General features: G+C 41.1%; 1 pseudogene; it reads right to left on the reverse strand.

Annotated features, from left to right (window-relative positions):
• On the reverse strand, positions 1-26,282 carry LOC148875676 (pre-mRNA-splicing factor SLU7-like; annotated as a pseudogene).
• Positions 26,283-27,598: the final 1,316 nt, after the last annotated feature.

Below are 27,598 nucleotides of genomic sequence, written 5' to 3' on the forward strand. Positions count from 1 at the left end.
TTAATTAATACTCCAGTTTGAGGGAGAACCACTTTGATCCACTTTAAAGCAGACAGAATAACCTTGGAAGCAGATATAAGACTCCATATAAGACTCCATTTGAATGAAGAAAATCTTCATTGGATCATCATGGTGGATCTTCTTCATCCTGTATGCCTCCATATCCTCAGCAGTAGCCTAAGATAATTAAACATCAATGAGAAACAAAACCACCACATTGTATTTCCGCTTTCTTTCATCTTTTTCTTCCTTCCTTCTTTCATCCTCCTGTCCAAGTCACGAATTTGAGCAGAAAATTATATCTCCAACGCGCTTCAATTCAACTAACAACGACTACCAGGTCAACTCTTGGCATAATGTCTTAGTCCCTACGAAAATATAAAATTACATCTGGAATTAATCTTTCCTAAAAATAGAATGATTAGCTAAACTCCGCCAACAATGCAAAACCCATACTACAAAAGAGCAAAAACCAATTAAGGTGGTTAGACCCCAGTGCAGCTCATGTCCATGAGTCCATCTACGTCTTTCCTTGCAAGTGAACCCACCAGTTAGTTTCCTCATCTATAGACTCATTTGAACAAGGAGTTCAAGTTAGGGGCCAAAGATCTTGCCTACCAAGTAAGACGTTTCAACTAACTTCCAAGTCCCTAGCTATATTAGGTTGTAGATTTAAACTTCTTACAATATAAAAAACAAGTCAAATTTTTCATGATATAAGCACAATAATAAAAGGAAAAATATGCTATAGGTGCCTCAGCAAGTTGTAGTTTCTGGTCAAGGTCCTCAAGGACCAAGTCATCTGCTACATCGGTTCCCCATGTAGCCATGTAGCAAGGTTTTTATCCTCCATTGGTGCTGCTTTCTCCGTGTATATGTTGGTAATGTAAATATTAGACTTGTTTGAGAAAGGGAAGAAAGGTGCATATGTAGCAGGGATTTTCAAACACGAAGCAGAAATATCGATCACAGTAAGGCTTGCACATACATCAAACTTCTAAATGCAGAAATCACAAATCTGCAAATATCAAGAGACCGATCAAAAATTTTCAATGAATTTGAATGGTTAGAGAATTATATATTTAATTTAAAAGGACAAGTAGTGCTTTTAAATGATTGCCAAGAAACTATATATAATAAAACATTTAGGCGTGAATTGCAGAAGAGTTACTATATACCCTACCCTAGTGCCAGCATGAGAAATTTAACCTCTGTTAAGGTCAATAATAATGCTTCAGAGAAGAGGTAAAATCAAGCCTACCTTCAGTGACCTCTTTACGAACAATATTAGCTTTCATGAGATCTGTTGCAGCTTCAGCGGCCTCAGTTCCAGCTGCACCTGTACTTACAGTAACTGTTCTTCATTTTTATGTTTGCAGCACTTGTAGCCCCATTGGTGATCCTTCCACCAGGAACCCCAAACACTTGTGTGATTACTAATGTACACATCTTCTTCATATTTGCTTCTTGGTAAAGACGTCTCCTGCAAAAAATACCATATATATTAGGATTTCTTTTTGATAGACAACCGTATATATTAAGATTGACTACCCTGAAAGCATTGATTGATTGGACAATATTGAACAAAGAAATTGTAGCTATATGACCATCCAATTGTTATGGTTGCAAATAAGAAAAAAATAACTTATACCCATTACCTAACTAGAATAAATAAATACCATGCAATATTCTACATATTACTGAATATTGATGAATTTGGGGGAAATTTCTAAAAAATCCATGGCAGTATTTTAGGCCTTCCATAATGTCAAAGAAGATGTTGAGGAATAGCACCTACCAGATTTAAGCAAGCAGAGAAACACAATTTTGAGGACTGTCCCCAGCTGTTGTGGATGGGCCTTGGGGAAGAGGAAAAACTACAGGATTTTTAACAACAAATCTTTCGTTTATCAATATTTTTAACAACAAATGTTCCTAGGAGGACTAAGTTATAAGTAGAGCAGTTGCACTAGGTTTAAAATGTCCCTAAATTTGCTAATATTTTCACAACATATTTCCATTTCCATAGGTTGTGATACAAAATTTATTAGAATCGACATATTCCCCAATGAATACTATCAGCACTGTGTGGAATAAGGGAGATAATTTCCACAACAGCGTATTTCCATTTCCAGTTCCATTGGCAGAGACATGAAACTTTACTAGTGATGTGGGGTGACCCCACCTAGCCCATTTGAGGCTCGGAGGCCCAACCCAGGAGCACTAGATTTAGGAACGAGATCCGCTACAGCAAGGGTTACTCTGTTCCCCCAATATGGAGCCAATCGTGGGGCACCCACGCGTCCCCGTAGAACTTTCTGACTGCCCTCGTACGGCACCCGTCTCAGGCATTCATCTCCACCTACCTCCAGGCAATTCAAATATAAATAGGGGTGCCCCTCTCCAGGTAAGAGAGGAATTGAATACAATCTACAGTCCGAATTTGGAATTGGGCTCACAAACCATATACCGGTTTCCCTCTTCATACCCCATACTAACTTGACCATCGGAGATTATGCCTCAGGTTCTCGAAGCCTCCTTCGCCTCGGTCTACATACCTCGGCCTCAGTAGAAACCTCTTTGAACCCTCGAAGCCTTCGATCAGCCTCAAGAGCCTAGGGACAAAATTACTTTGTTGTCCTCAGCAAATCCGAGCATCAACAATTGGCACCGTCTGTGGGAAGCGTTGCTAAGATGTTCCCTAAAAAGAACTTTGACAAGCTATCAGGCCCTTGAGCACCAACCAACCAACATGGTATGAAGAACAAGAAATACACAAAATCTTGTCACCAATGAACAGTTCTAGGTCGTGCTCGACCGCCTAGAGTACTTGACATAGCGAGTCAAGCAAAACTACCCCTACGCAGGAGGTCGCCCCCAGGGTGACCGCCACGTCGGGGAGTCCACACAGTCGGGCCGGCGTGGATCCACCAGCCAATTGGCCCCCAACCTCGGCCACACGCAACAGATCGAGCCCTCCAGGTCTGGTAGCAGTCGTCCAGCTGACCCGCTCTCCCGTACCTTCAGACCTCCCAGTCGAATGGAGGACAACTCCAGACCTCCTAACTGAAGGGAGGAAGAACCAGAATGATCGAAGGATAGCCACCAGCCCTCCGAGTAGCATCACCAATGCCGAAGGGCCAAGCCGAGGGACGAAGGTGGACATCACGATCACCCCAACACCCACTCCAAGGCCGAGGGCCGGCGTCGAGCCTCTTCCCCTCATATCTCAGACCTTTGAGACATCTTGAATGACTGCCGCATTAAGCACGAAGCATGAGGTCTCAACTCCAAGCATTCCAGAGTCCGCGTCGATCACCATCATGCCCATGAAGACCGGGATGGCGCACGGGCCATGCCCAACCCCATGTTCTCCGAACTTCGAGCCAAGCTTGGCACTGTCAAAGCCAAGCTCTGGCAAGTTATGGAGCGTCGAACTAACACCTTGGTCGGATAGAGCAATTCCCTTGAGAGAATGGATGCCTTCTGCCTTCTCCCCTGATACCATCGTCGAGCCTCTACCCCCAAATTTCAAGGCTTGAACCTTGGAGATGTACAATGGGAACACAGACCCAAACGACCACCTGGAGAGCTTCAGGGCACTCATGATCCTATATGGATACTCTGACTCCTTGACATGATGGACATTCTAGGCAACCTTCAAGGGAGCTGCTCGGCAGTGGTTTTCCAGCCTCCCACCTCGATCCATCACCACATGGGAGCAGTTTTCCAGTATGTTCCTCACTTCATCAATAGTTGGCACCCCTAGAAAAGTGTTGTCATGTTGATGACTATCAAGCAGAAGGGAGGAGAGAGTTTGCGGTCATACATCGACCACTTCAAAAGAGAACTCAAGGTCTGTGACCTCAACCCCGTGGTCTCTATGCACGTCGCTATTAGCGGGATCCTCTTCGGCTCGGCTTTCAAATGCTCCGTTGCCAAAAGCTAGCCGAAGATGAAGCTGGAGTTCCTAGAAAGGGCCTAGAAATACATTGCCGTCGAAGAGGCTTTGGCTGCGAACGCCTATGAGAGAGGCATAGAGCACCGGGACGGAGCCCCCGAGAAGAAGAGGAAGAACAGAGACCAGAGCCGCAGCAACAACAACCATAGTAGGAAGCCATCGGCCTAGGCCTTGGCTTACAATCAGTACACGCCACTCAACTCTACCCGCACACAGATTTTGATGCAAATCCGGTAGGAGAAATTTATGAAGTGGCCTAAAAAGTTGAAGAAGAACCCCCGCTGGGGGAACCCCAAAAAATACTACAAGTTCCATCGAGGTATCGGCCATGACACCGAGGACTATTATGATCTAAAAAATGAGATAGAGTCCCTCATTCGTCAGGGCCACCTCAAGCAGTACATCGGAGGCGAGGCCAGTGCCTCATCCTCTTAGCAGCACCACCACCACCACCACCAACAAGCAGTAGGCGCCATCGACGTCATAGTGGAAGGCACAACCTCGGGTGGAGCCTTGGCCTCGACTTGCAAAACCTACGCTAGGTAGCTGAACATCCATGGGCTAGCCCCCAAGAAGCAGAAGCAAGACCCCCTCTCTTTCACGGACGAGGACCTAAAGGGGGTAGTAGTCCCCCATGACGATGCATTGGTGGTCTCAGCCGTCATTACAAACTTCGCAATCAAAAGGATCCTTGTTGACAATGGCTCCTTAGCCGACATCGGTTTCTACGAAATTTTCAAAAAGATGAAGATAGCTCTAGAGCGCCTCCAATCAGTAGATGCCCCACTAGTCGTCTTCTCCGGCAGCATCTTCAAACCAGAGGGCAAGATCTCCCTACTAGTCATAGTAGGGATGGAGCCCCAATGGTGACAAGGATGACAGAGTTCCTGGTCGTGAAGATCAGCTCACCCTACAATGCCATCATGAGGAGACCAACTCTTCATGCACTTCGGGCAGCCATCTCCTCCTACCACCTCGCCTTGATGTTCCCCACCGAGCACGATGCCGAAGTTGTTCGTGGGGACCAGCATGCCACCCGTCAATGCTATGTGGCAGCGCTAAAGGGCAAGAATAAAGAAGCTCTATCACTAGAGGGTCTCAACCTTAGGGAGGAGCCAGCGAGCCGAGGCCAGCCGGCCGAGGACCTCGTCTCGGTCCCCCTAGACGAGGACGATCCTGACAAGACAGTCCACGTCAGGTCCAACCTTCCCCTCGAGAGACTATTCGAACTGGTAAGTTTCCTCAGACTCAATGCCGACATCTTTTCTTGGCCCGCTACTGACATGGCCATAATTGACCCCTCGATCATTACACACTAGCTAAGTGTGGACCCAAGCTCTAGGCCAGTTCGGCAGAAGAAGAGGAACTTTGCATTGGAGTGTTGGAAGGCCATAGAGGAGGAAGTTGAAAAGTTACTCGATGTCGGCTTCATCCGAGTGGTACACTACCCTAACTGGTTGTCAAATGTGGTTATGATAAAGAAAGCTAATGGGAAATGACAAATCTCTATTGATTTCATAGACCTCATCCGAGCTGCCCAATGATAGTTTTCCTTTGCCGATGATAGACCACCTCGTTGATGCCACTGCAAGGTACAAGCTGCTTAGCTTCATGGATGCCTTCTCCAAATACAATCAGATAAAGATGCACCCAAGTGATGAAGAGAATACCTCGTTCATCACTGAACATGGCACATACTGCTACCGCGTGATGCCCTTCAGCCTCATGAATGCTGGGGCCACCTACTAGTGCCTTATCAATAAGGTGTTCAAAGAGCAGATGGGGAGGAACGTCAAAGCCTATGTGGATGACTTGGTAGTGAAGAGCCTGAAGGTCGGAACCCACATCTCAGACCTAGCCAAGGCCTTCAACACCTTATGAAAGTACAAATGAAGCTCAACCCCAGCAAGTGTGCCTTTGGTGTCACATCAGGCAAGTTCTTAGGTTTCGTCGTCACTCAGAAAGGCATTGAGGCTAATCCTAAGAAGATATAGGCCATACTAGACATGACACCCCCGTGGATGGTGAAGGAGATCCAAAATCTCACCGACCAAATAGCAGCCCTGCTTCATGTCAAAGTTAGCCGATCGTTGCCTACCCTTCTTCCGCACCATCAAGAAGCTGAAAGAGTTTCAATGGACGAAGGAGTGCCAGTGTGCCTTTGACGAGCTCAAGGCGTACCTTACTTTGCCTCCCTTCTTCACCTGGCTGGCCAAAGGGGAAACCCTGTACCTATACCTCTCGGCCAGGGATGAAGCAGCTAGTTCAGTCCTCATCAAGGAAAATGACGTGCAGAAGCCAATGTACTATGCCAGCAAGGTCCTCTGCAACATTAAGACCAGGTACCCCGACATAGAAAAGTTGGCTTTCGCCCTCGTGATTTCGGCAAGGAAACTCTGACCATATTTTCAGGTCCACATTGTAGTGGTCCTAACGAACCAGTGCCTCAAGGTTGTCCTTGCCAAACCTGAGATCTTGGGACGCTTGACGAAGTGGGCCATCAAGTTGTCTGAGTTTGATATCCAGTACTAGCCGAGGCCCACGATCAAAGCATAAGCTCTAGCAGATTTCATAGTAGAATGCACCCTCAACCGAGCCCTTCGCCAGCCCCCAAAAAAAGCTAAGGGGGACCATGTGAACGACGAGGCTCAACCCTGATGGAAGCTTTTTGTTGATGGCTCCTCCAATGCTAAAGGAAGCGGAGCGAGCCTCATCCTCCTCAGCCCAGATGATGTTGTCCTAAAGTACGCGCTAAGATTCAACTTCTTAGCATCAAACAACAAAGCCTAGTACGAGGCCCTCCTTGCTGGTCTCCATCTTACTAGGGACCTTGGCTCCTCACACGTCGAAGCCTTTAGTAACTCTCAGCTAGTGGTGAATCAAGTGAATGGCGAGTACGAGACCATAGAACAAAGCATGTCCAAGTTGTTAGACAGTTTTGTAAGCCCTTAGCTTCAATCAAAATGATGTACTTTATGAGTTTATTGTAAATGAATAAAAGTGCATATTTGATTCATGTTCCCTTGGTATGTTTCTGTGTAATACCCTTAAACTGGACACTTATTGAGACTCGTGTTAGTTTAGAATGTTCACAACCAGTGGGTCGGTCTGGGGAGACCTATCCTGACAAAGCTGACACTGTGGTGCCACCAAGTCAGTTGGGGTGGCTTGTCTCAGCTACCGGGGTGAGATCCTAAGCACATACAGTGTGGGATTAATTGAATCTTTGAACTGGACCAGATTTCCAGTATTGTCCTGGACCTTGGAGATTGATGGGCAAAACTGGAAAGTTACACCCGACCCCTAGACTCGATTATGATACTGCACTAGGTATCGGATTGGGCTATCTTTGATATACCAATCAGTGAGATCCTTAGCGGGGGTCAAAACCTGGGCATGTTGGGACAATCCAAGAATTCATCTGAGTGGGTGATCATAGTGACAGGATCAGCCCCTTTGTCGGACAAAGGTAATGATCGGGGATGCACTCTCACTGATGGAAACCAAGACTGCCGACAGCCGATTTCAACCGTTGAGATTTGTTTTGCAAAGTATATTTTATATGAGATATAAAAGTATATATATTGTGGTTTCTAAAATGTTTGCAAAAAGGTTTTAATTCTCGGGATCCATATAAGTGGAGAGTGCAACACTGTTCCTTGCAGCCGAGGGAGAGGTCCTCTCTTGTCGGGCAGTGTATGATCATTAAGGGCTGAGAGGTTAAGTGTAAGACCATTGAGGATAATACCTGATGGGCTAATCTTGCATCTGCCCACAGTCCCTGGGTATTACAAGGTGGCTTGGCCCAGGGACCACTTAGGGTAAGTGTTGGGCCCATAGAGCCCATTTGATGGGTTTCAGGGGGTGCACTGTCTTTAATAGTGTATTCGACCAGGCCTTGTAACAAAGGCTGGGCCGAACCCATGTGGCTGATGTGTAGATCAATGCTTGGGTCCCACGCCATACAAGGAAGCCCAACTGGGCAGCAGTTAGGAAGGTTAAGTGAGCACATAAGCTTAATGGGCCTAAAGCCCATTTCGAACTAGGCTATTTATTTACTTAATTAAAGGGGCAAATTTTGAGATGGATTAGCAGATAGGATAGGATTTTAATCCTATCCACTCAGAGAGTCCAGATCTGAATGTGATTCAGATCTAAAAAACCCCTAATGGGATTAGGAGAAAGCTAATCTAATCTGTAGATAAGATAAGGGTTTATCCTTATCACTAGAAGAGAAGGCTGATCCAAATATGATTTGGATAAGCACCTCCTAATGGGATTAGGAGCTGATCTTTTAAGTTAACAAAAAGAAAGTGGGGGCGGCAGCCTTTAGGATACACACATCAGATCCTCTTTAGTGCTGAAATCAAGAAGAGAGTTTTCTGCACCCTGCGAATACTCTCTTGCCGCCTCCCTGTTCTTGCCACCCTGTTTGCCAGTTCGATCTCCAGTTGTGGGAGAAGTCAATATTGGATCTTGACATCAGTTCTTTGAGAAATGATTGAAAGGAAGTTGTGCTCACGTACCATTCTACTGATTCTTGCGAAGGACAGAGTTCTTGGGAAGAACACTATTGATTCTGCTCCATCCTGCACTGCGCCATCTTCAGTGGGAGCAGTCTTTGGATCCTTCCTTGGGCGTGAACACCTTCGTTGGGGGATGTTACTTCTCCGTATCATGTATAATTCTCTCCTATTCCTTTTGGTTCAGATCTGGTTCAGTTTAAGATTCAAGAATGATCCTTGAAAATATAATTTTCTAAATAGGTAATGTGATTCCCAGTTGAAGGGAGAGAAAAATTTTTGAAATTCGCCCCCTTATTCTGCAATCTTTGGGCGTCCATGGGATGGATCTCTCATCCCTTCACAAGTACCTCGCCAAAGTCCAAGATTTAGCCTGTCACTTCCAACGCTTCTCCTTACAACAGGACCCGTTAGTCGAGGTCACCAACAGGACAATACTAGATGGGCTGAAGACCATATTGGACCGAGCTAAAGGCCTACGGGCTAAAGAACTGAACAGTGTACTTTGGGCTTACCGAACTACGCCTTAGACATCCATGGGAGAAACTCCCTTTGGCTTAACCTACAGCACAGAAGCAGTAATCCCAGTAGATATCGACTAGCTGACACTTCGAGTTAGGCATATAATGAAGCTGAGAATGATGAAGCCCTCAGAACAAACTTAGATCTGCTATAAGAAGCCCGAGAGCAAGCACAGATAAGGGTAGCCGCTTACCAGCAATGAGTGGCCCTCTACTATAACTCTAGGGTAAAAAAAAAGGCATTATCAAAAAGGAGACCTTGTCCTCTGAAAAGTCATGGCCCCCGAACTGGAGTAGGCAAGCTGGGCCCTAATTGGGAAGGTCCCTACAGAATCAAGCAATTCGTCGACCCTAACACTTTTCACCTAGAACACCTAGATGGAAGACCTGCACCTTGGACATGGAACTCGGAGAATCTCTGAATGTACTACAAACGATTGTAATATCTTTTTGAAACTATTGGATGAATGAAGCAAAGTTCCTCTTCGGCTCAATGCTCAGTACGGATACCTACTAAGTTCCTCTTCGGCCTCGCGATTGACAGGGGCGCACAGCCTCCTTCAAGGACTATACCCCCTTGCTAGACCAACACCAAGGCTTAGCGAATAAGTAGTGAAAACCCTAGTTGTGACTTAATGCGTCAGAATACACCAGGACGGCTGAGGGCCTAATGTGCCTCAATGTCCCACCTCGACGGCAGTTAGCCTCCTGAACTTTCACACTCAACGCTACTAGCAAAGGAAGCTAGCCTCCTCGGAGCATTGCGCTCGACCTCATCGAAACAAGTACGTGGGGATATGGGAGTCAGGTGAGCTTCAGCTCTACCTAGGCCCCATGAAGCCAAACGAGCCTCAACTCTGTCTCGGACACCCCCCAATAGGGCTGGCCTCCTCGGCCTCACCGAAGCTAATGCGCAGGGATACGAGAGCTAGGCGATTCTCGACTCTACTTAGGCCCCACAGAGCCAGACGGGTCTCAGCTCTGTCTCGACCACCCCTCAATACGGCATGCCACTTCGGCCTCGCTGAAACCAATACTTAGAAGATTGGGAGATAGGCGAGCCTCAGCTTCGCTTCCCCCTCCCCCCATCACAGGCCTCTTCGGCCTTGCCTAAGTGAACGCTTAAGAAGGATGGTAGGCCAGGCAAGCCCTGGCCCAGCCATAGAGGCTTCGCCTTGGCTACCCCTCCGCCATGCTCCTGATGCACAAAGTAAAGTAAATTGAAGAGAACTATACTTGTCTCACGCTATGATTTTTCTCTTGGAGGGGCAAGGACCATTCGACAACAAGAGCATAAGTGCAAAAATAGTGCAAAAAATACAAGGAAAAACAACACAGCAAAGAACAAGTACAACATTTGAGACAGATAAAAAATGCCACCAATTTTCATTGTATACAAAATTTTTGGCTTTACAAAATTGTCTCATGGCCCCTCAGGCCAGACATATGTACAATGTAAAAAAAAAAAGAAGAGAGAGAAAGAAAAAAGAGAAAAGGCCTGTCCTATGCCTCACCACCAGCCAAAGGAGGAAGTGCAGAATCAATAGCCTCTTCAGGAGAGTCAGGGATCATCTTCAAAGATTCGGCATCAAAATTCGGAAGCACCGCCATAACTATCTTCTTGGTGTCCTCAATCTCGTCTTAGTAAGCCCTGGAAGTGAGATCGGCCAACTCATCGGCTCATTTCCCCACCTCCTATGCCCTCTTCTTAGCATCGGCTGCTTTTTGTTCGGCCTCGATAGCCCTCTTAACTGCCTCTTCGGCCCTCTTCTCTGCCTCAACCGCCTGCTTATTCGCCTTGGAAATGTCTACATCGACCTACTGGAGATGCCGTTCAGCCTCAGAAATGAGGCTCTTTACACGATCCCTCTCCATCTGCTCTTGGGAGAGGAGATCCTGTGTCTTCTTTAGCTTTTCTTTGGCCTCCATGTGAAGCTTTTGTTCGTTGCCGAAGTATCGCTGGAACTCACGGTGCTTCTCCACAACAGTGGTGGCGGCTTGCTAAAGCTTTGTCTTTCTCAGCCTCCAGCTTGTCTATGTTGGCTAGAGTCAATTTCAGCCTATCCTCTAGCCCAACAAAGTGAAGACAAACTTGCAATGAGAAAACAGTTAGCACCCAGTAGATAAACGAAGAAAAGAAGAAAAGGAAAGAGGAGCAAGCATTTACCTCGTCCAGGCTCTGCAGCCCCTGCTCGTACAACCTATTCGGGGCCATCCCCAACATCAAGAAGTAGTCCTGTGCCAAGAGAGCCCCACTCACCAACACCAATCCAACTCCCGCGTTGTGGATAGAGTCCCCCTTGTGGATCTCCCACTCAGGGCAGAAGATTTGGTCAGATTACTGGACGAGCTCCTCTAACAATCTGGGAGCAGAAAACGGTCAATTCGCTCCTTATAGGGCCTCCTCGGGGTGTCATCAGTAGAACTCCCAGTGCGGGCCACCTTCTGCTGCGGTTGACACCCTACAGCCCCCTCAGCCGACCTCTTCTTTCCTATCTCGACCTCGTCACCAAGTCCCCTTGGCACCTTGGTCGGCTGTTGTGGCGCTTGCTCCTCGCACCCTGGCTAGCCCTCCTCAACGGGCCCCTTCCTCTTTGAGGGGATCTATGGAGTGGCTCCCTTTGGGGGAGCAATTGAAGAAGTCCCTTTGGCAGGGACCTATGCACTCGTCCCCTTGGCAGTGACCTGACGAGAAGACCCCCCCTTCGTAGGGGCCGATGCCTTCTCCTTCTGGGTTGGCACTTAGCATGCCCCCGGTGGGCCTCTGAAGCATCTATCCGCCAGCCTTCGCCCGCTCCTTCTGTATCACGCAAGCACGGTTGAGTATGGCCTTCCGAGCATCCATCGGTACCTCCGTAAGCAAAATAGCAGTTAGTACCATTAAACAAAGACGAAGATGAGGAAAACGTGGAAAGGAGTTGCGTGGCCTATCCTACCGAGGAGGGCAGGGCTGAGCCTTGCGAGGTTGAGCTCGGACTCTCCCGAAGTTGAGCAGCCACGCAAGATCGTCACTTTCCTCACTCATAAGCAAGGGGACACTTTTCTTCGCAAATAAGCTGGCCTCTCCCCACCCCGGCTTGAAGGACCAGCCCTCGGGATAAGACAAAAAGAAATATTTACTCTTCCAGTTGTGCACAGAAGAAGAGTTATCTACAGGCTTAGACTTGTGGGGTTGGAAGTAGAAGACACCCGCTTCGGAAGAGTGCTTCCTCAACATGAAGACCGCTCGAAAGAGCTTCGACGTTAGCTCCACCCCTAGAGCCAAGTCGCCACCTGCATTGCCACAATAGTTCCTATCGCATTGGGTGCCAGTTGGCTAAGGGTAATCCCATATATATATATATATATATATATATATATATATATATATATATATATATATATTGCACGTGAGAATTTTTTCTTCATATTAATTACTTGAATTTTAGATACATTAAGATAGAAATTGAAAATTAACAAAAGTAACAATATGATTAAAACTAAACTTAAATGTTTGTTGTAAATGTGCATGTGCATTGCACTTGGCAATTTTGGGAGAAGTTTTTATGTTTTACCTTTATTTTTATGTCTACCAAAAATTAAAAAAAAAAACAAAGACATGTTCTTGAACTATATTTGGTTATGAAAAGAAAAACAAGTTGGTATTAGTAAAAAAATAATTCATATTTTTAAGACAAAATTTGGGTACAAATATTGTTTGATTAATGAAAGAGGTTGAATTCTGTGGGTGTATCATCCATAGTCCTTGATCTCATCTTCCAATAGGCATACCAATTTATTTCTCTGTATAGTCCACTGCTTAATCAAACACGGATAGGCTAAGACTAAAAAGTTTAAGATTTGAATGATTGAATCACTTTATTGGATCAATAATGTGACCAAGGGCATCAGATTGTTTCCAAATATTTTTGACAAAATTCTGCACTTTTTCATTTTTTGTGTTCTATCTTTTTTAAATATTTATTATGCAATTATGACATCATGAGTTTGTTGGAAAAGTTGGACCATTGACCCACCATCTAAATAAGAAAATAGCTTTACTCTTGGATTAGTTTTAAGTTATATATTCCATCTACATTATATAAATAATTTCTACTTATCATACTTATTTTTTTTTGGCATAATTAATATATAATTTTTTATATATTCTTTTGATTACTTATACTTTTTATTTTTAAAGATTTACTATTTAGCTATCATATCATCGATTAATCCATTTGACCCAAACCACTAACACACCACTCAAAAAGAAAAATTGTTTGATTTTCATGTTGACATTATATTTTATATTACATTTCCATCATTGATAAAATTATTTCTTATGTACCCAATATTTTATTTTTTATAAATATATAACATTAGATATGTGCCCAAATGTTTCTTTATTATTTTTTGATTCTTTATGTTTTTTATTTTTAAAAATTTTATTATTTGACTATGGCATCACTTCATTTATAAGTTTATTAATTTTAAATTTGGCATTCCTTTTTCAACATTAATAAGAATACTTATTGCATTTCATACTTATTTTTGTTTAGTATAATGAATATACAATATCAGAGATATGCCCAATTCTTTTTACTTTATTTGTATTATATATTTAATTTATTTTATTATTAAATTATGACATTATTTATTAATCCATTTGACCCTATATGGTAGAATTGCTTATCCACCACCAGGAGGGAAGAAATTGGTTTTGTTTCTAAATTCCTTTTTAAGATATTTATTTTTATACTATTAAAATTAATGTTATGGAATTGATAAGTAGAATTTAATGATGAGAAAAGTATATCTTAAATATAGGATTTAATTAGAGAATATACCTTAGATATGAGATTTAATTAGACATGTTCACGGGTTGGGCCGAGCTTTTCCTCTACATCAACAGAATATGTTCAGGCCCAAGCCCGAGCTCAGCCCGACCATTGGGACTAGGTCTTAAGCCTGAGCCCGACCCTCGCATAAAGCTCGAAGCACGAACCCGAACCCGAAACCGGTTAGTAATTTGGAAAAGAAAAGATTTTTTCCTTTATAATTCAATTAAAAGATTTTTTTATTTATACTAAAAGACCTCAAAACCTAAAAAAAATAATGAAAAGTCTTATTATTTCTTAAAAAAAGAGAAGTAAAATATTATATATATATATATATATATATATATATATATATATATATATATACTTTTTTATTATATGAAATGTATTTTTATTAATATAATACATCATCAAGTTGGGCTTGGGCTCGGGCCGGGATTTTTTGAGAAAGCCCGAGCCTAGCCTAAAAAAAACTTGGGCCCGATATGAGTTTATTGTAAATAGGAAAATAGGAAAATAGTCTTATTTTTAATTAGTTTTTAATTTTACATTCCATTTCCATCATTAATGAAATAATTTTTTATTTATCATTCTTATTCTTGTTTATATGCCGAATATATGATTTTAAAATGGTCCCATTTTTTCATTTCTATATTTTTTTGCATTTTATCTATTTTTAAATTTTATTATTTAATTTAGACAACATGGATTGTTCATTTGACCAAAATGATTTAATTTTTTACCACCACTTAGATGAAAATATTTTTTCAAGGTATATTTTAAAAGTATAAGTTTTTGTGTTATTGAAATTATTAATTTATTATATATGGATTTAATTAATAGAATTTAATGTTGAGAAGAAACAAAAATTCCCTAATTATATGATTTAATGAAGTTGAATGTAATTTAATACCTTAAATGTTGGATTTAATGAGAGGGAATTGAATGCATTGAATATCTTAAAATGACCTCTTTTCAAGTCATTTAATATCAATAACCAATTACCCTATTTGTCCTTGTTTATCAATAAATTTAAATATGGAGGGGTAAATTTTGTCCTAAAAAAATTCTAGAAATATTATTGAGGCAATTCGTACTTTTTAAAGTAGTGTGTGTGTGTGCGCGCGCGCGTGTTTGTATATATATATATATATATATAAGTAGTTTGCCTATAACCTTAATTTCTTAGCTTTGTTTAGTGATTTATAACAAGATAATAATTAAAAGGTGTGCCTATGCTTCTTTTATATCATTTCATAAAATACCATTCTGTGTTTTGCATATATTATAAATTTATAATGCTTCCACCATGCCTATAATTTTTAAAATATTCCATACAATGTTTCTGACATTTCTGACATGTTTCTTATATTTGCACAACTAACATTTCTGACATGTTTCTGCTATAGGAATATTTCATTCAATTCCTTTATGTCTTCTATCAAGCTGATAGACTACTGGAGGAATTTGTAACTTCATCCTCCCATTGTTGCTTCAAAACCCCATGTTCATTGTAACAATTTAACCAAATCTGGATCTGGTGTTGACCTGATTTCTTTTTTCTAAGATCAACAATAGTCCCATTTGTCCTGATACGGCTAGATGAATTTGAGAACAAGTGAAGAAAATGTATTATGGGCTCAATTATAGTCCATTGATTACCTTTTCAATGTTCTCACTATCCTTCGTCTCCCACTCATAGAAAAGACAGAACTCAAATCATCAACTAAAAAGATCTAAATTAGCATCTATATCTATCTGGATTCAGGGAGGCCCCATATAACTTTGTACAAAAGTTCATGAAAGTAACCAAAACAAATAAGTTTGAGAACTCAGTAAGCCTGATCTCTAAACATCTCTACATTGTCATTAGGTATGAAGGGAGCTAAAATCCCTCAATTGCAAAGGTTGTTCCCGGTAATGTTTACTTGGTTAAAACCAGATTCCAAAAAGCTGGTTTTCCAATTTACATGATATCCAACACAACAAAAAATAGTGTTGTGGACTTAAAAAGGAAAAAATTGAACATTAAAAAGGAAGGCAAAAATTTATACTTACCAACTGGTGCAAAAATAGAAAAGTTAATGAAGGATAACAAATTAAATGAGAACTCTTTTTACCACTGGGAAGCACTTTTTTGGCAAACATTGGAAAGCTTCATGTACATAGAAGTAGTAGTATTCCTTTTATGACATATATCTATTGCTTAACCAACAAGAACAGAATAATAAAATATATATGTACAAAAATAAAACAAAATAAACAATATACACACAGCATCGATACATATCTTACCTAACCTGACACAAGATGGAAACCATGGTTGATCTTGATATATATCGTGAAAGCTACACATTGATAAGAAAAGACCTAGAATCCACTAGGTTGAAACTCTAGTTATGCACAAAAAAATAAGAAAAACTCTTTGAAGAAATTGTATTTGAAATCTACTGCCTGTAAACAAAGGCTTAGGGTCCCTTTTATAGGCCTTGAATTACAGACTTATTCAAACTTGGAAACAAATTCCTAAGCAAACAAATAGGAAAGGAGACAACTCCTACCACGAACACAAGCGCACAATCTCCTTCCTATAATGGACTTAGGCACTCCATGCAGGCGCACAATCTCCTAGAAGAATAGTTCTACCACATGCATTACATCAATAGTCTTGCGGAAAAGAATGAAATGCACCATCTTTGAAAATCAATCAACTACCTGTTAGACAGTTATGCCCTTTAGCTCCAATCAGATTGATGTACCTTTTTGACATTTATTGTAAACGAATAAAGTACATAATTGATTCATGTCATTGTGGCGTGTTTCTATGTAATACCCTTAAATTGGGCACTTAATGAGACTCATGTTAGTTTAGAATCTTCACAGTCGTTGGATAGATCTAGGGATATTTATCCTCCCAAGGCTGACACTAATGTGCTGCCAAGTTGGTTGGGGTGGCTTGTCTCAGTTGCCAGGGTGAGGCCTGAGATACATACAGTGTGGGTTTTTTTGAAACCCTGAACTGGACCAAAATTCCAGTATTGCCCTGGACCTTTGAGATAAATGGGCAAAACTAGAATATTATACCTAACCCCTAGACTCGATTATGATATTGCACTAGGTGTCGGATTGGGTTGTCTTTGATATGCCAATCAATGAGATCCTTAGAGAGGGTCAAAACCTTGGTATGTTGGGACAGTCCGAGAATTCATCTGAGTGGGTGATCATAGTGACAGGATCAGCCCCTTTGTCGGACAAAGTGAATGATCGGGGATGCACTCTCTATGATGGAAACCTAAACTGTCGACAGTTGATTTCAACCGTTGAAATTTTTTTTGCAAAATATATTTATATAAAGACATACATACATACATACATACACACATACATATATATATTATGGTTTCAAAATGTTTGCAAAAGGTTTTAATTTCCGTGATCCGTGTGAGTAGAGAGTGTGGCACTGCACTTTGCAACCGAAGGAGAGGTCATCTCTTGTCGGGCAATGTTTGATCATTATGGGTTGAGAGTTTAAGTGTAAGACCATTGAGGGTAATACCTGATGGGCTAATTTTGCATCTTCCCACAGTCCTTGGGTTTTCATAAGGTGGCTGGACCCGATGACCATTTAGTGTAAATGTTGGGCCCGTTAAGAGCCCATGGTGATGGATTCAGGGGTTCACTATCTCCTACAGTGAATTCGACCAGGCCTTGTAACAAAAACTGCGCTGAGCCCATGTGGTTGATGTGTAGATCAATGTTTGGGTCCCACGCCATACAAGAATACCCAACTGGGCAGCAGGTTAATGGGCCTAAAGCCCATTCGAAGTGGCTTAATAAGATTAATTAAATAAGGGGTGGTTCTGGGATTTGGATCAACTAATAGGATAAGGGATTATCCCTATCCACTTAAAGAATCCAGATCCAAATAAAGATTTGGATCAGGAAACTCCTAATTTGATTAGAAAGGCTAATCTTTATCTATAGATAAGATAAAGGATTATCCTTATCTCTTAAAGAGAGTTCAGGTCCAAATATAAGATTTGGATTGGGAAACTCCTAATAAGATTAGGAGAACCTCTCTTTAAGGCTATAAATAGGAGAGCAGGGAGGACCTCCAAGCACACTCACAGTCTGCTAAATTAAGAGAGAAGACAACACACAGTTTGACTGCTTCTGTCTTCTGCTCTTTTCTTCCTATTCTTGCCGCCCCTACCCAGTTCAATCTCCACTAGTGGGAGTGATCAAGAATCATTTTTTATATTACTTCTTGCTAGAAGAGGCAATCTGAAGTTTTACTCACTAGCCCTTTACTACATTCTTGCTGAAGAATTTGGTTCTTGCTAAAGAACCGTTTTGCTAATTCTGCTTCACATCACATTGTGTCATCTTCAGTAGGAGCAGATTTTGGTTTTCTCCTTGGACGTGAACACCTTCATTGTGAGTTACTGTTACTCTGTATCAGGTATATCCCTCTCCTCCCTTTTGGTTTCAAATCTGGTCTGGTTTGTTTCAAGATTGATCCTTGAAAATGCAGTTTTCTAAAATAGAGAATGAGATTCCCATATGGGAGAGAGAAAAAATTTTGAAATTTTGCCCAACCTTCCTGTAAGGTTCAGCCATCTATATGATGGATCTCTCATCCCTTCACTACCACAAACACAGAATGTACTCCTCTTTGAGTTCTAGGGGAGTCCTAACACAATGTCCATAGATAAATTCCCCCAAGGTTCTGGCGGCACTAGCTGATGCATGTAAAGACCTGTGTTTTGAGATTGCCCCTTTGCGACTTGATAGATAGGGCACTTTCTCGCATAATTTCCTACATCCTTATTCAATTGAGACTGATAATACCTTTATTCCACACTATAGATTGTTTTGTCTCTGCCAAGATGGCCACCCAAACCTCCAGCTTGTAATTCATGAATCACCTTGTCCTATAAGGATGTTCTAGGGAGACACAACTTGTTTCCCTTGAACAAAAAACCATCTTGTACAAGAAAATCACCGATAGGCTGTCTGGTGGTATGCTTCTCCCATATGTTGCCAAAGTCTTCATTAGTTTCATAAAATTCCTTAAAGCACTTGAATCCAACAACTTCATTACTTACAGTGATGAGCAAAGTGGAATGTATGCTCAATGCATCAGCTATTGCCGATTTCTGAAATACTTCAGTGATTGGTGGTACGAATAAATCACAAACTCCTGCTAAATCAGATAATGCTCCCAAATCTTAAGAGCTCAAATAATTGCATAAAGCTCACGTTCATATGTTGACCACTTTTGTTGTGCCTTGTTTAATTTCTCACTAAAGTAGGCTAGTGGTTTACCTGCCTGAGATAGAACACCACCAATTCCAAGTTTGGTAAAGCTAGTACCAGTGTAAAAGATAACCTCTCCTTGATTTCAACAAAGCTTCTTTAGCCTCTTCTGTCCACTTGAACTTCCCTTTCTTCCAATAGTTGGTGATGGGGGCTATAGTGTTGTTGGAAATTAGGATGAATCTCTTGTAAAAAGTGGCCAAACCATGAAAGTTGTGTACCTTCGTTACAGTCTTTGGAGATAGCCAATCCCAAATAGCCTAGATCTTTTGATCATCCACATGTATTCCATTAGCACCAAATATATAACCAAGGAACATCAATCTATTGATCATGAAGTAGCACTTTTTTAGATTGACATAGAGCTCATTCTCCTGTAGTACCGTCAGTACTTCCCATAGATGTTGTATATGCTCTCTCTCATATTTGCTATGGATTAGAATATCATCAAAATAAACAACTACAAACTTTCCAATAAAGGGTCTGAGTACCTTATTCATCAGTCACATGAATATGCTAGGAGCATTAGACAATCCGAAGGGCATCACCAACCACTTGTATAAGCCCTCCATAGTTTTGAACGCCATTTTCCATTCATCGCCTGGCTTAATGCGGAACAGATGGTATCCACTCTTCAGGTCAATTTTGGAGAACATTTTGGATCCTCCCAACTAGTCCAACATATCATCTAGCCAAGGGATGGAAAATCTATATCGGATGGTGATCTTGTTGATGGCACAATTGTCAACACACATCCTCCAGCTTTCATCCTTCTTTGGTGTCAGCAATGCAGATGCTGCACATGGGCTGATGCTCTCTCGAATATGCCCTTTTTGTAGCAGCTCCTCCACTTTCTTTCTTAGGATTTTTCTTTCCTTTGGTATCATCCGGTAATACAAAAAAATTTGGTAGGGTGGTACCATGAATTAAATCAATCTAATGTTGAATGTCACACATAGAGGGTAGATGGTTTGGTTTCATACTTAGGGCCTTGAACTCATCCAACAGGGGTTGCAACTGCTCTAGAACTTCATGGTCGGGCTATACCTCACCCTTGATAACCAAAGAAAGTGTCTCCTTGCCCTCCTTGGTATCTACAAAAAACTCAAGTTTCGACGAAGATATTGAAAGGAAAGGCTACCCCTCCACTTTAGAAGCTTTTGGTGAGTCTCCCTTTGGCACGAGCAATCCCCTTGTTCTCCTATCTAAAAACACGCATATTCTATCTACCCCTATGTGTAGAATCAACATCATATTGCCATGGATGCCCCAAAAACACATGATATGCATCCATATCTACTACATCACACATGACAGTATCATAAAATTTACCCAAGGAGAGAGGAACCTTATAGATTTATGTCACCTAAATGGCAGGACACTTCTTGATCCAACCAATTTGATAAGGGGGCGGAAGTGGTTCTGTTGTTAGCTGCATGTGATCAAACAACTCATTGGACACATAATTCTTGTAGTTACAGTTGTCTATAATCAAGTCACAAACCATTTGGTTAACCGAGCACTTGGATTAGAAGATCTTCCATCACTATGAGATCTCCTCCTTGTGTAGAGGATTCACTACACCACATAAGTAACTGGTTTACCATCCTCTCCATCGACCATATCATCGACGTCACCTTCATCCAGGTCTATGTCATGATCATGGTTGTCTTCATCACGATCATGCTCATTTACCATGTGAGCAACACCCTTATGTAAAGGGCAATTGATAACTTTGCATTTTGATGCCTAAAGGACATCAATTCAAGGGTATTGGCGGCCTTAGAATAGTCAAAGTATGCATTTTTCCCAGTTAAATTCAATGTTGTGACATATGAGGGTCTTTGTGCAAATTATGGGGAAAACTGAAGAGTTTTCATGGCTAAAATGTAAATTTTGGGAAGCTTGTGCGAAGTTCAGCTGAGAGAGGGGGTGTTTTTGTGAAAAACTAAAAGCAGGAGGGCGCCTCCTAACTGCTAAACCCAGTTTGGCGCCCCTCCTACTTTATTAGTATGCTCTCCATGCCTTAGCAAACCCTAGGGCGCCTTTTAACCCATTCTTTTCACTCTTAACAAACCCTAGCCACCCTTAACTTCTAAATCCTCACCTTCCATCCCTTCTAATCTCCACCATCCATTCTAGGGCACTCTCTTTTTAGCATTCTAACCCTGGGAGCCACCTAACTTCTAATCTTCACCATTCAGACTTTAGTCATTAAATTTCAGCCTTACATAATATTGGGTGCCCTCTCCTTCTCTTCTCAGCTTTAGAATCAATCCAAAACCATCTGAACCCTTCATTAGAAACCCTAGGGCACCCATATCTTTGCTAAAACCCAGTTTCCGCTCCCCTCTTTCTCTCTAATCCCAATTGTATCCACCCTTCTCTATAAAAATGACCTAAAGGCTCCTGAGAAAGGGTTGGGTTCTGCCCCCAGGTAAGACAGAAGGTTGATCTTGAGAAGTTCAAGGGTAGAGGAAGAGGAGGACACCCAGGCAAGAGGAGAGGTTCCTACTTGCAGTTCTCCAACACCACTACTGCCATCTTTGGAATTGGGTCCCAACCACTTTTACTTTATTTTAGTTTCAATTTCTGTTCTTTCAATTCTAGTTTCGTTATTTCCTTTCTGCAATTTATTTTCATGCCATTTGATCTTTGCTTTCTTTTCTACAGATCTGGCCGAGAAGTTCGAGGGTCAAAGGAGAGATCTGGAGACTGCTACCTATGTCCGATTACAGATTTTTATTTCATTTCTTTCATTTATTTATTTCTGTATTTATTTATGTTTCTGCACTTTCAACTTTCAGTACTATTCAAATTCTATATTATTCCAATTTAATTAATTAATTTTTATATTTTTGCAAATCCCTCTTGTGTTCTTTTATCTGGATTTGAGTACATATTAATTTTTCCCTCGCTTCCCTGTGGATATGACCCGTTCTCATTACTTTATTGCATTAGTAGTTGTTTGAGAAACGATAAAAATTATAAATGTTTAAACTGGTGTTCCGGAGTGTTTAACAACGTGCTTCTAGACACACCAGCAATCACTGGATCTGCAGCCATACTCACTGCACTTGTAGCAAGGACCATTAGGCACTAGCTTGGCATAAGGGCTATTGTGGGTCTTGCTAGTAGAATCTCCAACCTAGGGTTTCAAGCCATCCCCTACTTGAGTCTTTCTAGGTTCTGCTCCAGATGGTCGGGTCTGATTAACAACCTAGGGCTGCTTATCCTTTGACGGTAGAAGACTTCTGGGGCTCTGCTTGTGTGCAGTCATAATTCTCTATTATGCTTGTTGATTGACGCGCTAGCAATCTCTCCACTCTGAGTGCCAAATTGTGGGCTTCATCAATAGACCATAGAGTTTGCATCCCTAATTTATCTTGTATGGTGTACCTCAGGTTGTTGATGTATCTGATAGTCTATTGATCTTCAATCTCTCTAAGATTGCAACGGGTCTACATCCTCATAAACTGGTTTGTGTATTCTACCACCATTCACTTGCCCTATACACAGTTCTAAAATTGTTGGAATAGAATCTATTCTTGATCTGCATGCAAAAAATTTTCTCTCAACAGTTGCTTCATTACATGCCACTCTCGTACGGGACGCTTCCCTTGTAGCGCCATGTTCTCTTGATGATGCTACCATCAAGCTCTTGCCCCTCCTATTAATCTATAAGCAACAAGAGGAACTTTTCAATCACCTTCTATGGCCATGATGTCAAAGAATTTCTCTACCTCATACAACCAATCAAGGAAACCTTCAATGTCTAGACTTGTGTTGAAAGTAGGAATCTTGGCTTTGATTTTGTATTCCTCAACTCTTTGTGGCCTAACCACTTCATAGGTCTCTTCAAACTTTCCTTCATCATTAGAATCAACCACCCGGACTCATTGTTGCCTACGAACAGGAGCACTCTCTCTGCAGGTTGATTTCTCTTACGAGCATTACCTCTGCCTTTGCGTCCTCTGTTGTCAGGGCTGAGATCTGTAAGTGTAGTACGTATCTCTTCTAGCAATTCGATTGTGTGATCCAACCTTTCGTTCATTCGACGTTCTTGAGCCTCCAATGCATCCCATAGAGCTTTTACTCCATGTTCATCGTTAGAGTGAGCGTCTTCTCTTCGATCAGCCATTAGGATACTAAAGAGCTCTAATGAAATAGGCAGGATAACCTGCTCTAATACCAACTAATGCAAGATGGAAATTATGGTTGAGCTTGATATCATGCACGCTACACACTGAAAAGAAAATACCTAGAATCCACTAGGTTGAAACTCTGGTAATGCACCAAAAAATAAGAAAAACCCTCTCTAAAGAAATTGTATTTGAAATTCACTACCTGTAACAAAGGCTTAGGGTCCCTTTTATAGGCCTTGAATTACAAACTTACTCAAACTAGGAAACCAATTCCTAAGGAAACAAATAGGAATGGAGACAACTCCTACACCTTTCCTAACTAATCTAAAAGAAAACAAACAAATAAGAATTCTACTAAGACATGGAAACTCAAAAAAGAAACATATAAGAAAATTGAATGTTTCCATAGGACTATGCGATTTCATCCTTTCGTTCCTTTTTGAACAGTTTCTTCCTATCCAATTGCTCTATATATTTATTTGCAAGCTGCTTCACATCATGGCCCTTAATGATCCTACATGCACGGTCATACTCAACATGTCTCTCAGTTTGCCCCATGGAAAGCTCTTTGTCCGAAGTTGCGTTGCCATACTTCTCCATAATTGTTTCCTTCATTCCAGACTTCAACTTCTCCTTAATAATCTTATAATTTCTGAATAGAAGTTCAGCTTGAGAGGGGGCAGCCTGCATATGGATGTCCTGGCCTTTCTCAAAGGCGTCCCACGCATGAATATTAATCTGCTTGAACTCCAATGCATGCCCACTCACTCTATATTGATTATCACTCTATGGTTTCTCAAAATTTTCACTCCATGGAACTTCTCATTCGGGTCCATATCTGGAAGAGGATCATCACGCATAAATCGGGTTTTAGGATCATAATGTGCAGAATTCACATCAAGATTCAAAATATACTTTGCTGTGTCCTCCCGAATACGCAAATTCCTAGAATTAAATGCTTTAGTAATAGTTATATACAGCACCAAATGAACAGATACAAAAGAAATTCCTTCACCGAATTCAATGAAGTGCAAGGACAACCAAAAACAGATTGCACCTTGGGAAGGCCATATGAATAAACAGTTAAACTCAGACTGAAAAGACTCATTCATCTGACTGTTCCTGTGCTCCTACCACCTGTCGTGCGCACACGCTTCTCAATCTTAGCAAAGTCCATCTGTTTGCTCTCATCCACCTTAGCTTCATCTACCTTCAGGGCATCTTCATCATCATCCTCATCACTAATTTCACCCTCACTATTCTGGTTATTGTTCTTCTCTTCTAATTTTTCAGCTGCTGTTCTTTTAGATATTTTCTTCTCGCCTCATCTCTTGCTTCATATCTCTCAATAACACGGGCATATGTTGCTGGATCGGTCGCGTTTGCCATCATAGTCCAACTCAAAAGTCGCTATCTTCTCATCAGGTGCAATGTGTTTGTTTGTCCATTTTGCTCCCATCTTTTTAGGCCTTTCCATGCATGCCTTCTTATCATGTGTCATTGCTCCACAGCTGTAACAAGCAAATAAAGAAATTATTTCAAGCTACAAAACAAGATTATATTATTGTTATTGTATTTTTCCGCTTTTGTTTTTCTTGTTTTTTGCTCAAAAACAAAGAATTTTATTATTATAAAAAGGAAAAAAAAAAACAGTAGCAGTGCAACAAAGTTTAATTCATCCGTACCAAAATGAGAAAGAAATAGCTATTTACCACAAGAAAACAGAAAAACCACCTACACCAAAGAAACAATACGATTACACATCAAAATAGAAAGACTAATAAAGAACCCGTAGCTAGAAGCAACCCAAGTAATGTAGAACAAACCCAACAGATTCAATCAAAATTTATTGAGGAATGTTGGTATAAGTGGTTCCATGCCCTCATTTCAGACACATTGCTTACATAGGAAGCCAGTCAGCTACCAGTACTATTTTGAAGATCAAAATTGTCCAGAATAGACCGTATGGCTAAAGACATCTAGGTTTTGAAGGTCATCTTTTAGTGTAACTTTCTCTTTTTAAGTCCACTTACCGAATCATGTTGGAGATGAAGCATACCCTCTTTTTTTGTTTTTGATAAATCTTGGAGTTGAAGAATATTAACTTTTACAGGGATTCATTAGAGCCCTTATTGAAATGTATAAGTTATTATTGTGTTACACAACCAGAGGTATTTTGGTCAACTTGTACTGCCATATCCATATAAATAGTGTTAGAGGGCATTATTAATACTTGAATCACCTATTTTGTAGAGGATTTTTCAGATTATATTCAAGAAATTTTTGGGGCCTAGGAAGGTCTCCTACTCTCCTACAGTGTTCATCTCAAAAATCAATGATTAAGTTTCCCAATTGGTTAGAGATATTAGGGATTCAATCAAGAAAGTTATAGGTTCTAGTGCCCCAATGCACAAGGTGAGGCACTTGCCCTAACAAAGAAAAGCACAAACAGAAAAAATGGAACAGGTTGTATCATGAACAGGTTAGTGAGTACAACTCGGGGGGGGGGGGGGGGGGGGGGGGGGGGGGGGGGGGGATCTTCTGCAGTACAACTCTGCAAACATGTTTGTGAGCCAGGTGTCTAATTGTTCTAAACTGATAGATGGCTTTGGTTTCATCTATCTTTTCACATGCACCCCTTTTCTATATTTACCGGCCTGATAAATTTTTGCACCCCCTATCATACCAGGCTTTGGTGTAATTTGGGTTTGACATCCATTTCCTTTGATGATTTAAACTCTGAGTACACAAAGCCATAAACTGCAGTTTGTAGACAACAGGAAAGCAAACAGACTATTTACCGGTCTCTCTAAATTGAGATACCAAGGTGCAGATGACATGTACTGAGGAATATAAGGGTTAATTTCTTTTCCATCTTCATCGACTTCAGCTGGTGCAAGCCCAGCTTTACGTGCTTCTTCTAATTCTAGTTGCTTTCTGTTATCCTCCCTGGATTTAAATGCCACTGCATATCCCACCAAATTTGTAAGATTCGTTCATTGCAATTTGCAAACCAACAATAATAATAAAAAAACAGGAAAAGTGAAGAATCCAACAATTTTTTTTCCTAGCTTCTTAAGATGGATTGCATTTTCTATTGAGTGAAGAAGCTAATTTCAACAAAGTAGCAATAAGGCCTGATCAGACCAAGTGAAACAAATGAAACCAGCAATAAACTACGTAGTCACAATTGTTAACCTTCTCCAACAAATATCTTTGAAGTAACTTTAACAAAGAGTTTCCAATTTTGTAGTAAAGGACATATAGAGTCACTGTATGGAGCTAGAGTCACAATTGTTAACCTTCAACAAATGTCTTTGAAGTAATTCTAACAAAGAGTTTCCAATTTTGTAGTAAAGAACATATAGAGTCCCTGTATGGAACATTGGAACTTAAAGAAGTAATCAATCTAAGAAGCAACTTAGCATAATAACAGACACAAACATTGACGGTTAAAAACTCATTCAGATTTATAATTGAATTGATGCTATACATTTTATAGCCACCTGGATAAATCAACTATGAAACACACACAAAAAAAAAAAAAACAAGTTATATGCTTCAGGTCTCAATTTGCATCTTATTACTAGAAGGTGTATGTTAGAGGTTCTGACACCTTTGAGCCATACGCCTCAAGTGCTAGAGGCATACACCTCATATGCTTTTTTTCATGAGGCGTGCTAGAGGCGTACATCTCAAGCACACCTCATGTAAAAAGAAAGAAAAAGGAAAAAAAAAAAAAGATAAAAGGAAAGAAAAGAAAAGGAAAGGGAAGGGAAGGGAAGGGAAGAAAAGACCCCCCCCTTCAACTAGTGTCATGCATCTTCATTTTCTTCTTAACATACAAATTTTTTATTAAAAATAAAGAAAAAATGAGATCTCCCTTCCTCTTATTCCTCCTCATCCCCCTCCTCTTAAGAAGGCTTACACATCCTTATGCTTGGGAGGCTTATGCCTCTTATGTTCTGAACTACGCCTCACGCCTCTATATAGCAGAACGCCTCACATCACACCTCCATGTTTTAAAACGTTGGCCACAGATGTGCTGGCATGTCAAATAAGGATTTGGATACGTATTGACATGGGTTTGATTTGCATGTCAGACCTTGAGAAGGCTTATGATAGAGTTGACTGGAACTGTTTGTGAAATATCATGAGACCGAAAGGGATTGGAGAAACATGGATCAGGTGGACGAAAAGATGCTCTCAATCAGCTTTGTTTTCCATTCTTATTAACTTATTCCCCCCCACCCCCCGTCTTCTTTAAAGCCTCGAGAGGATTCCACCATGGTTGTACTCATTCCTCTTGAAA

Source organism: Nelumbo lutea, chromosome 1 (assembly GCF_056320005.1).
Source record: "Nelumbo lutea isolate HS-2025 chromosome 1, American lotus-T2T, whole genome shotgun sequence".
NCBI classification, from domain to species: Eukaryota; Viridiplantae; Streptophyta; class Magnoliopsida; order Proteales; family Nelumbonaceae; genus Nelumbo; species Nelumbo lutea.